Raw genomic sequence first — 11,324 nt, 5'->3', positions numbered from 1 at the left:
TATATTCTTGTAATAAAGTGAGCTAAAGAAAATGTTAAGAGCATCATAAGGAAAAGAAAATACATACACTATGCTGTTATCAATTGGAAAAAATCCACATGTAAGTGGACCCACACAGTTCAAACATGTGTTGTTCAAGGGTCAACTATATAGGCAAAACCAGTTTGGGTAAAAGAGAGAGAAAACGAAGAATATGACAATAAGGATTGTTTCTAAGGTTATAGGTTATTCTCTCCCCTCTCTCTACTTCTCATCTGCTCCCCTATCCCAAGCACCAAAATTAAAGGGACTACTGTTTGTTTGTAAGTATGTTTGCATGCGTTAGTGAGGCATATGGTCACTACTATTATTGGACTCCCCTGTTATCAACTGCGGAATTTTAAGAACAGAGATAAATGAAGCGCACCATGAATCTCCCCATAAAGCATGAGGGCACACAACATCGAGGAAAATCTTACGGCAAATGACTGCTCCGTGGAGCTTAAGGCAGGAAACATGCCTTTACCAGCTGTCACCTGAATGGTACATGCAGGCTGAACTTCAACAGTCCACACTTCTTGACTTGCTGAGCCCTGGAAATCTCCTATGTGATGCTCACCAGCTCACTTACTAGGGGTAATAAATCAGAATTCAGGAGCTGAGACAAACAGCACAGAGATCCCTTGCACTCTGTTCCCAGGATAAAATCCCAGACACACTAAATGACATTTGGAGTAAGACAAATACGAAAATATTGAAAGATGCAATTCTTTATAAACAATCCCAGCCTTTTAGTGGGATTTTAGTAGGATCTAGAAATACACAGGTTCTATAAGTATGCTTTACAATCTTTGCTTCTTCATTCTCTTTGGTAGAAACAGAACCAGATTTTAAATATTTGCACTGACAGTTAATACTGAAAATTGAAAAGAAAGTACTTTCCTGAACTGGGAGAAGCCTAAATAGCCTGATGCATGCCTTATGTCAAGACTGGAGGAGTTTAACTGAGTCATAAAATATTTCCCGTCAGCTACTCTTAGCAAATATGAATTTTAACATGCTCTCTACCTCAGTGACGAGACATTGGCTAGTCATGTTCAACTTTTGTAGAGTTCATTGACCTTCAAGGTCACCACACTCTTGAACCTTAGTCTTGCTTATCTGTGTCAGTGGTCTGTGGAGATGGGCGGCCGCTAAAGGATATGAAAAAGGCCCCTCTTGATAGGTCGTCAGAGGAGCCATGTTCTGGCTTCCAAGTCTGCTCTAGACATTTCCATTTTATCCATGAAAGACTGATAGCTGAACAAGACTGCACGTGCCAAATTATGTCAGCTAGAACTGGCTATAGTACCAGAGCAGAAGTAACACAGTGATTAGCACACAGCACATATTAAGCTAATAATAGATCTTTTCAAGATAAAAGTGGACACCAAAGAAAAAAATTCCTATGTGACAAAAGAGTAACAATATCAATAGTAAGACCCCTCGGGGTTTTACCCTGGTGCTGAAGGCATCATACAATCGCCTGTGGATCCCTCTCATCTATGTCATCCACTTGTTTTTCACAAAAATTTTTTGAGAATACATGAACTGTGATATTCCTGTTTTATAGTCTCGTTCTCTGAGATTCCTCAGACTTAAAGAAAAAGTCAAATATGCTATAAATGTATGCTAAAATTTACTTCATAGGGATAGTTACCAATTTGGGGCAAATATTTAATATTTTCACTCACTGGTGACAGCAACCAAGATTTTCCATTCAGAGCTAACAAAGATGGCGTTTTACTTTACCAACTCCTTGTGGACTGAGGTCTGGGGAAACATGCCATACCCAGTTCTAGCACATGCCTGGAGCCAGCCTCGCCAAGGAGAATGGCTCCAGTTCAGCGATTGATTTCTTACATAAGTGCCTGGCACCATCAGGACGAGGCAAAGCAATGAAGACAGCGGCTTCCCTTTGAAGGGATATTGAGTGGCTTTCCCATATGTACAGCAGAAGTAGTTAGAAGAAGGAGGAGGAAGAGGAGGTGGAGAAAAAGCGGGATGAGAAAAATGGAAATACTACTTCCATAAAAGAATTGAACTCAATTTTCAAAAACCAGCACAAGGAGAAGGAGACCTGCATTTATCATATGCCACCTTTGTCTTTAGGGCAGTATAATTACTATCTAATTCAGTCTTTCAAAGAAAGAATTAGAAGGATCATGTATCCCCTCTTTACCCGTGAGGAAACAGAAGACCACATGTAATTGTTTTGCTAAGTGTCACAAATGCCACACGGATCCTCAGTGGTAGACCCAAGAGTCAGACATATTATTTGAATCCAGAGTCAATGCTTATTTCTACTTTTATACCTCCCTTCATCAAAGTGATGTGTGTACACGAGGGAGAGGCTGAGCATTGTCCTCCTAGATTCACTTTTCTCAGAGTGACTGATAAAATGCTGACTTGTTTCTCTGGAATTTTATTATGTATCACCTTTTTACTAATTAGCCCATGGGACTATTCTCCTTTTGCTAAAGATTATTCCAGCTGCTGATTCTTACAAATACAAGTGAGGCCCTACCTCACGAAAGGGAGGGCTGGGAATGAGAGTTAGCCAGGTGTCCTGGGAGGCATTGATCCTCACAATACACAGGTCACAAATCCTGGGACACATGCGCACAGGAGACATCAGAAGCTGGTGCTTTCCTGTCCCAAGGGACCAATTCCCATTAGAGCTGCTTCAAAGATCACTTAACATAAGATAGATGTAGTCCAGAATTGAAACATGGTGTGGAATGGATGAATGCTTGTTTTACATACCTTAAATCAACCATGTTGTGGTGAACAAGATAATTAAACAAAAGTCCCAAGTGAATAAGAGCACAGAAGAAATCGTAAGAGTCAAATTTGGTGAAGGCAGAGAACGCTAAAGTATAAAAGGAGAAAGCAATTAATATTTACTGAATACCTAGAGTGTCTCAGGCTGGTGCACCTGCTCATTTATTTAACCATTATGAGGCACATGTAATTATCCCATTTATAGAGACAAAAGATTGAGGGGTGGTACGAGAAGGCCCCAAGATTATCTGACCCCGAATTCCATGGCTTTCCTCTCAATCATGTTGACTCCAACGGCAAGCAGATGAGCAACTGCTGATACAAACTGATGCGCCTACCTAGAACAGTTGCAATGCTACTTTTAAACAAGAAATGTGGACAGACTCTAGACCAGACACGTTCGACAGAGGCGCCCCTTCCATACTCCACCATACACTGAACTGAATTGCACATTCTGTAACTGCAGTAACCCACAGAAAAGCAGCACACTTAATCATGCTCAAAAAGACTAACAGCTTTGGCCCACCTTGAGGCATTCACACCTACCCATACATTCTATTCTAGAACATACACATCAGTAAGTGACAAACGACACAACAAATTTTCAGTCACTGCCCTGGCTCATCCTTGTTATCCCCAACTCATAATGCATTCAGTCTTCACTCCCTGCTTCCTGGGGTCCTTGCTCTGCGCCTTGACCCCACAACCTGCTTTGGGCTTTTTTGGTCTTTGCAACCCTTTGCGCATCAGTCTGCCACTTTTGAACTAGTGTCATGTCTAAGTTTATGTCATTCACAAAGGCTTCTTATGGAACCTTCGTAATCCTAAAAAGAAGAATCTCACACCATATTCCTGACTTTGGAAAATTTCACACAAGACTGGTCTCAGCTCCTCCAAAGAGATGTAATATTTTTGTCATAGAATATTCTGATATAAATGTCTTCCTCCTAATTGCCTATAACACTTGGCCAAGTTTACTGGTCCTTCCCTGAACTTATCTAAATACTGAATAATAAATACCCAGTGGGATGCTGCTTCTGCACACCCCACTCCAAGCCCTGTATAACATTGAAATTCCTTTGTAAAAGGAAGGCAGCAACCAGAAACACGGACTCCAGCTATTCTGGATGTACATCTAGGTCTCACCCTCTCTCTGGGTCTCCACCTATATTTTGAGGATTCCTCAGGATCACTTCTGCCTCCCTTATGAAGCCAGGCACGATCCCAGATGACTACCCACTATTTCAACCAATTCTCCTCCCAGTGTTTTTGTTTGTGTGTTTGCTTGTTTCCCCTACAGGGGCAGACATTAGACAGCAAACTGAATATTGCTGCATACGAAATGATCATCTAATGCGATAATCCTCAGCATTCATCTCAGAAGCACAAGGCTTTTGGGATCCTGCAGCCACATTTTTTTTTTTTTTCAGTATTCCTCAACAGGGTATCCCTGGATGAATTAGGTAAAAACTACTGGAAAAAAGGGCACCTGGCTGGCTCAGTCAGTTGAGCAACCAACTTTGGTTCAGGTCATGATCTCACAGTTCATGAGTTTGAGCCCCACATTGGGCTTGATATAGTCAGCGCCCCCGGAGCCCGCTTTGCATCCTCTGTCCCCTTTCTTTCTGATCCTCCCCCACTTATGCTCTCTGTCTCAAAAAAATTTTTTAATCTTAAAAGAAAAACTGTAAGAAAAAAAACCTGATAAAATGCAGATTCTTGGCCTCATCCTACAACAACTGATTCAAAATGTACATCCCTGGAGTTTGACAGTTTGTTTTTTAAATATGTTCTTCAGCTTTGTGTATTTGTTTGTTTGCTTCTAAGCAGTATAGAGCGTGTGGAACTCTGCTTAGGTGAGTAAATGCTAACAAAGCATCAGCAGTTGGGAAAGCTCACGCAGAAAGGCATGCGTCTCTGGAAGGGAAGAAAAGGGACAGGTGAAATGCATCAGTGTAATACCCTCTGCACTGCCAGCCAAGTCAGGGTGTTCAGGTGTCTGGCTAGGGGTATATTTTAAAGAATAAATATTTCCTGGAAAACTGAGTTATTCAGCTAATTCTCCTTTTTTATTGCAACAGTAACTATTTACAATAAAAGTGACTGGAAGGAATTCTAACATTCATGATAATTTGGCAGAATTGTGCAACTTCTAAAAACCCAGAAGTCCTGTGTGTGTGTGTGTGTGTGTGTGTGCACGTGTGTGTGTGTGTGTGTGTGTGTGTTTAATGTCAGGACATGCCTGGGTGGTCAATACGATAAAGCTACTTCACAGGAATCCAGAGTTCTGTAGTAGACAGACATGTTGATTCACCATTGTAGAGTCAAAACATAAAGCCTTGTGCTGTGACGTTTCAAGGGAAAAGATGTGATCATCAAGATGTTTGCCAAGTGATACTTTCCTTCAGCCTTGTCTCCGTCAAACCCAAGTCCACAGTCTACAGGTACAAAAAGACAAGGTAAACTGGCCCATGCAGCAGGAGACCCTGAGAAACCCCGACCACCCTGCCTGATCTACAGTCTGCAGGTCACAGAAATGAAATCATTCCTTCAGACCAGCAGGAAAGGATGGCCCAAATGCCTGGGAAGTGCTGAGTTCCAATGAATCATATAAAAAGCACACTTAGAAGGAGAGAAATTGGTAGAAATTAGTTCACTGAACCACAAAAGAACAGAGAAGTATATGAATTATAAGCACAAATGCCATTATGCATTTATATAATACTATAATAATAATGTCTACCAATAGGAAGCTCAATCTGTTTTTGTTCTCCACGTGTCCTTCTAGTAAATATCACTTTTCAGGACAACTGTCTTCACTCTTTTCTTGGAAAGGCAGAAATGATCTTCCACCAGTTCCTCAAACTTTATATGTATACACACACACACACACACACACACACACACACACACACACGTATATATGTGTGTATATGTATACATATACATCTATCTATTTATGGTATATATGCATCCATTAATAAACCTAAGGAAGACTAACACACTTCGGTATTTTAAGTTCTTTTTTGAGCTACTCTTATAGAGATATTATCAGTATGAAATGGTGCCCATTTGATGGAATCTGGTGTGAAGTTTGGTGCCAGGAGACAGACTGGCACGGTTTTATTTCCGCTGAGACTGGAAGAAGTCATAAATTATTCCTGTGTCTTAATTTTTGAAGTGTAGCTTAATAGAATGAATTAATAAATAAAATGCCACTGTCAAAACTGCAGCAGCGAACTTGTCCAAGTTTCAACAAATTGATGGTTTAACGAGTAAACTCCTTCGTGTACTGTGCTTCATGCATGTAATTATTGATTAAGAAACCACTGTCCAATGGGACTTCTGCCTTGGAAATGCTTAGAGAGCTCTCTAGTAGCTATGGAAAGTATAAAATGCATTTTAAACCAGACAAAGAAGGAGAATTTCTAAAGAAATGAAATGAATGGTCAGGAAATAAAATAATGAGCAAACGGAGGAGTGTAGACAGTTAACTAGGGAGTTTGACTCCAAGTAGAAACAACAGAGTTGACTTTTAAAATTAAAACAGGGGTGCCTGGGTGGCTCAGTTGGTTAAGTGGCCGACTTCGGCTCAGGTCATGATCTCACGGTCCGTGAGTTCGAGCCCCGCGTCGGGCTCTGTGCTGACAGCTCAGAGCCTGGAGCCTGCCTCGGATTCTGTGTCTCCCTCTCTCTCTGACCCTCCCCCGTTCATGCTCTGTCTCCTTCTGTCTCAAAAATAAAATAAACATTAAAAAAATTTTTTTAATAAAATAAAATAAAAATTAAAACATACGCTAGAAATACTTTCATCAATTCCACCACAAGCACTTATCTGTTAGCCTGATGAGCCTGTTTCTTATTAGCTTACACAAAGGCACAAAACTGTTCCCCAAGTCTTGGCAGAAAAACAGCACATGCAGCTCTTAATGTAGGTGCTGAGTCATACTTGGAGAAAAACTTAAAACCTTATTAAAACGCAAAGATGGTAGTTAAAATCTTGCTGAATGTGGAAACTGTTCCGAAGTTAACTCACAAATCTGGTAATCCATCTATACATAAATATTTAAAATACCATTCTCATAGTTCACTCACTGCCTTAACGTTTGCTTTACCTTCTAATATGAAGGATTTTAAACTAAAGATGAAGCAAGTTGTGAATTTCTTTTTTGGTTGATTATGAGTACAGTGTTCTCCCTATCTTCTGATAAATGGTGTTTTCAGGAGGAAAAACGTATACATCTTTGTGTGTGTGTGTGTGCTGCACTATTCACTTTGGCTTAGAGTTAGTCCCATCCAGAATGTGATTTTAGGATGTTATTAGCACAGTTATTCTCTCCCTAAAGACTTCAGCAGTAGTGTAACTGTCATAATATTGAGAAATCTTGATGCCTTCAAAAGAAAAAATAATAATAGTAATACAGTTTAAGGCCAGGACAATGAGGGCGTAACAGCAAGTTTTATTAATAAGCTACTTGTATCCAGTCAGTTCAGCACAATTAAAGCAACAAAAACTACCACAGTCCTAGCATTCTAATGTCACCAATTACATCAAGTACAAGGAAATTAGAATCCTTCATGTGATATAATGTCATTAAGCACAAATATATTAAAGCATGATGGTGTCATTTATAAACTTAACTGCTCTACATTTTCCATGTTGGTTCAGTAAATTAATGACTTTGATGCAACTTAAATGCAAATTAATAACCAGAAACAAAAAGGTACTGCTGAAACTGCAGTTATGCAGAGAATGACCATTTTGCTAGATGAGAAACCATATTTCAGAAGCTTGCTAATTAGAAGCAACGCCTGCAACATAGCGCCACTGCTTCCTAAACAGAAAACATCCAGAGTTACCAGGAAACAGATTTCCACTTCACCTTGGATTTTCCAGATGCAGAGTTCAGTCGCATCTGCAACTATGTTTCACATCCATAACAGAGCATGCTACTGTCTACAGCACGGCTCTACAAGTAGGGGGAGCTGGGGCCAAGGAGGCTCTAGCCAATGATCTCGTCTGCTTAGTATGAAGGAATATCGCGTTCTAAGTGGACCTGTATAATAAGGCAGCATGGTAACTTGATGTTTCCATTGTTTAATAATCACTCCTTTCATACTGAATGCGTCCTACACCTTTGGACATTCTTCATCTTTTGTAAGTTTTGTTCCTTGAAAAAAAAAATGTTTTCAAATAAGTAAAGGTTGGGGACAAGCAAGAGAACAATGACACCACACACACGTTTGTTTAACTGAAAAAAAAATTACTTGGATAAAAGAAAATTCGAGATAATCGACTTTTGTTTGTGAGACGATATGAAAACAGTGTATCACCAGCTACAGAGGCCAGTGAAAACTGACTTTTAAGGCACAAAAGACAGAAAGCTGATTATTATTGTTCTGTTTTTACTTCTTCATCCATTTTTAAGTGATGAGAAAATACCAGGAGTCTACACTTCATGTAGTTATTCAAGTTAAGAACAGGGATTATTCTGAATTAGATGGAGAAAGCATGGGGAAGGAAGGTTGGTTTCTGATAGATGAGTGAAATAGGGGCTGCTGTTTTAACTTAAACCCACTAGGTTATGAACCCTCAATAGTCAGTCTGTAATCTGTGACTTTGCGTCTCCCTGTCAACAGTGCTCAGCAGAGCCCATGGTTCAGTGTGAGTTCATAATACATGCTTGCTGCTTTTCAAGCTCCTGGATCCCTTGACCTAAGTTGTTATTTGGCACAAATGATCCTGAAGCAGGACACGAATTCTGTCATCTCACTAATTGCCATTTTCTCAGATCAATTAGTTCTAAGGGGCAATAACCTGAACTGTTTATTAATGTCTCTAAATAATTGATCAGACAGGCCACCAAAGAGTCATTTCTGATCCAAAAGCAGCTTCAGGACTTCCCCAATTCCCGCACAAACCTATTTATTCATCATGATATTTGCTCACCTATAGGAAATGTGCTAAGTGGAACTGCATTTGTGTTTAAAATCAGTTAAAATAATCCAAAGTGGAAGGTAATTACATTTCCTGCATTTGGTTAATACAATGGCATGAGGTGCAAAGCGTGAATTCAAATACCATGTTTTTATCTTCTCACAACATATAGCCTCAGAGCAGGTTGTGGGTCCTAAAAGCCCCATCCTGACTGGGAACCTCAAGTGTCTTATCTGCCCTCCCCTTTCTTCTGCACACCTTGATACGTAATGAATGATTTCACAAGGACTGAAATTGAAACTCTATAGTTGAACTTGGGAACCAGGATGAAGGGAGTTCCGAGATTAACTTTAACCACACATATGATAAACGATCAGAAATACCACTGGAAACTACAGATGAAATAAACCCTCTGACAATGCAGTATCTGGCTTTGCAAAAATACTGCACATTGAGAACATCATGTCGAATTTTTAGAGAAAGTCTCAAGTAAATGAAGATGCCAGCATATGCATGGTGCTTTTATCACTGACGTGCTTGCTACGGGCTGAATTCTTCCAGTCCCTAATTGTAAACCCTAGGCAGAAAGGCTGATCTGGTTTTTTGTTTTGTTTTTCTTTTTTTCAGATCCCTTGTAGGAATTCAGTGTGGAGACTGGAAATTTAAATAAGTTTTTAAAAATGTTTCTAGTACATTTTGAGTCAGAGGCATAGCAGGCATTTTTAATCAACAATCCATGACTCAAAGGTGATCAAATGATGGGCATAAAGAACATCAAGGTAAAGGATATTTAACGTTCTCTGAAAATCTGCTCCATGTGTAATTGAAGATCTAAATCCTTCACTCATTCCACAACAAATGCAAAAGGCATTTCCTTATCACATTCTAGCCCGGAAATGGTTTCCTGTGTTATTCGGGAGGCACTGACTGGGAAGGGACACAGAAAATGAGAGTTTTAATATAAGGAATTCACATGTCATTTTCTGACAACTACTGAAAAGTATCTCTTCCGCATTCATGCCATCAATCGAGTTTTTACAAAACACAATTTTAAGGTGAGATCTCTAAGACATGCATAGCCATTTGTGATAGAGTTCTTAGAAAAAATGAAATTGCACTAAAATATTAATAATGACCAATAAGGGAAATAACATGCAATGCCATTATGCACATACCCTTAAAGGATGGTGCATTATTAATAAGGATGATTGTCTGGAACTGGATACATCCCATTCCAGTAGACACTTATATACTGTATAGAGGGAAGGTCACTGACTAGTGACTAAACTCGAACACAGGTCCAGCTCTCTTGTTAATTAACCTTGCGACCTTAGCCAATGCACTGTCCCCTTAAGGGCTTTGATTCCCCATCTATAAATTCCCAATAGTTGAACTGATTTTTGAGGCTTTATCCAGTTCAACCATTCTACGATTTGAGAATGAAGCACTCAATTGCTGAAGGTGAAGGAGACAGAGCATGTGCCCTTTATCTTGCCTCTGGAGTTCAGCCTCCAACCACTGAACCAGGCAGGGGAGCCAGGCTGAGGATGCCTGGCTGTGCCTCCGGATAGCTTGTTTTCTGGATTGTTGTAATTGATGGCCGCGCGAAGAGTGCCAGCTGGGGAGTCCACCCTGGGGGCAGGCTGAGACTTGAAGAAAGGTTTATTTTTGCAACATGTTCTGGCATCAACTACAGAGGAAGCAAGGGTGCCTTTCACCCCTTCCACTCAGGTCTGCTGTGAAAATTTACAAGAAAATTCCCCAAATCCTTATGTCCGAAGTGTTCTCAGAGTCTTGATATCACATCTCTGGCCGTAACATGAGAGTCTTAGAGCAGAGACTGTACATGTGGGGACAGTACAGGTAGGAGAGATGGAGGTTACAAAATATTTCCAGAGAATAAAAGGCTGAGGATTTTAGCAGAGTACAAAAAAACAGCTCTGTATGTTATGGAACATAAGGCACAGTTCTGCCTATTTTGCCACGCTACAAATGATACATTTTGGGGCGCCTGGGTGGCTCAGTCGGTTGAGCGTCCGACATCAGCTCAGGTCACGATCTCACAGTTCACGAGTTCGAGCCCCGTGTCGGGCTCTGTACTGACAGCTCAGAGCCTGGAGCCTGCTTCTGTTTCTGTGTCTCCCTCTCTCTCTGCCCCTAACCCACTCGCATTCTGTCTCTGTCTCTCTCAAAAAGAAATAAACATTAAAAAAATTTTTTTTAATTAAAAAAATAAAAATGATACATTTTCATCAAGAAAGAGAAGCCAACCAACGAACAAAGCAATAAGGAAAACAAAGTGTGCCTTCTGAACGGAATGATTCCACTAAGGGGTTCAAGTATTCAGTCTATTCCCATCCGCTTTCCAATCCTAGCTCATTGGCTTTCTGATCTTATGCATTTTCATTGAGCAGAGAGAGCAGGACAGCTGCCCTTCCGGGACCTGCAGCCACCCTCTGCGTGGAGCTGAAGCCACAAGGCCCATCAACCTCTTCCAAGTGTTACGGGCTTGGTGTGCGCACTCCACGAAAGGATCACTTTTGCCAAGCGTTTGAACAGAAATTCCAAAATCCTCTCCCACCAC

Source organism: Panthera uncia, chromosome D2, assembly GCF_023721935.1.
Source record: "Panthera uncia isolate 11264 chromosome D2, Puncia_PCG_1.0, whole genome shotgun sequence".
In the NCBI taxonomy this organism is placed as follows: domain Eukaryota; kingdom Metazoa; phylum Chordata; class Mammalia; order Carnivora; family Felidae; genus Panthera; species Panthera uncia.
This window is presented reverse-complemented; position numbering follows the sequence as displayed.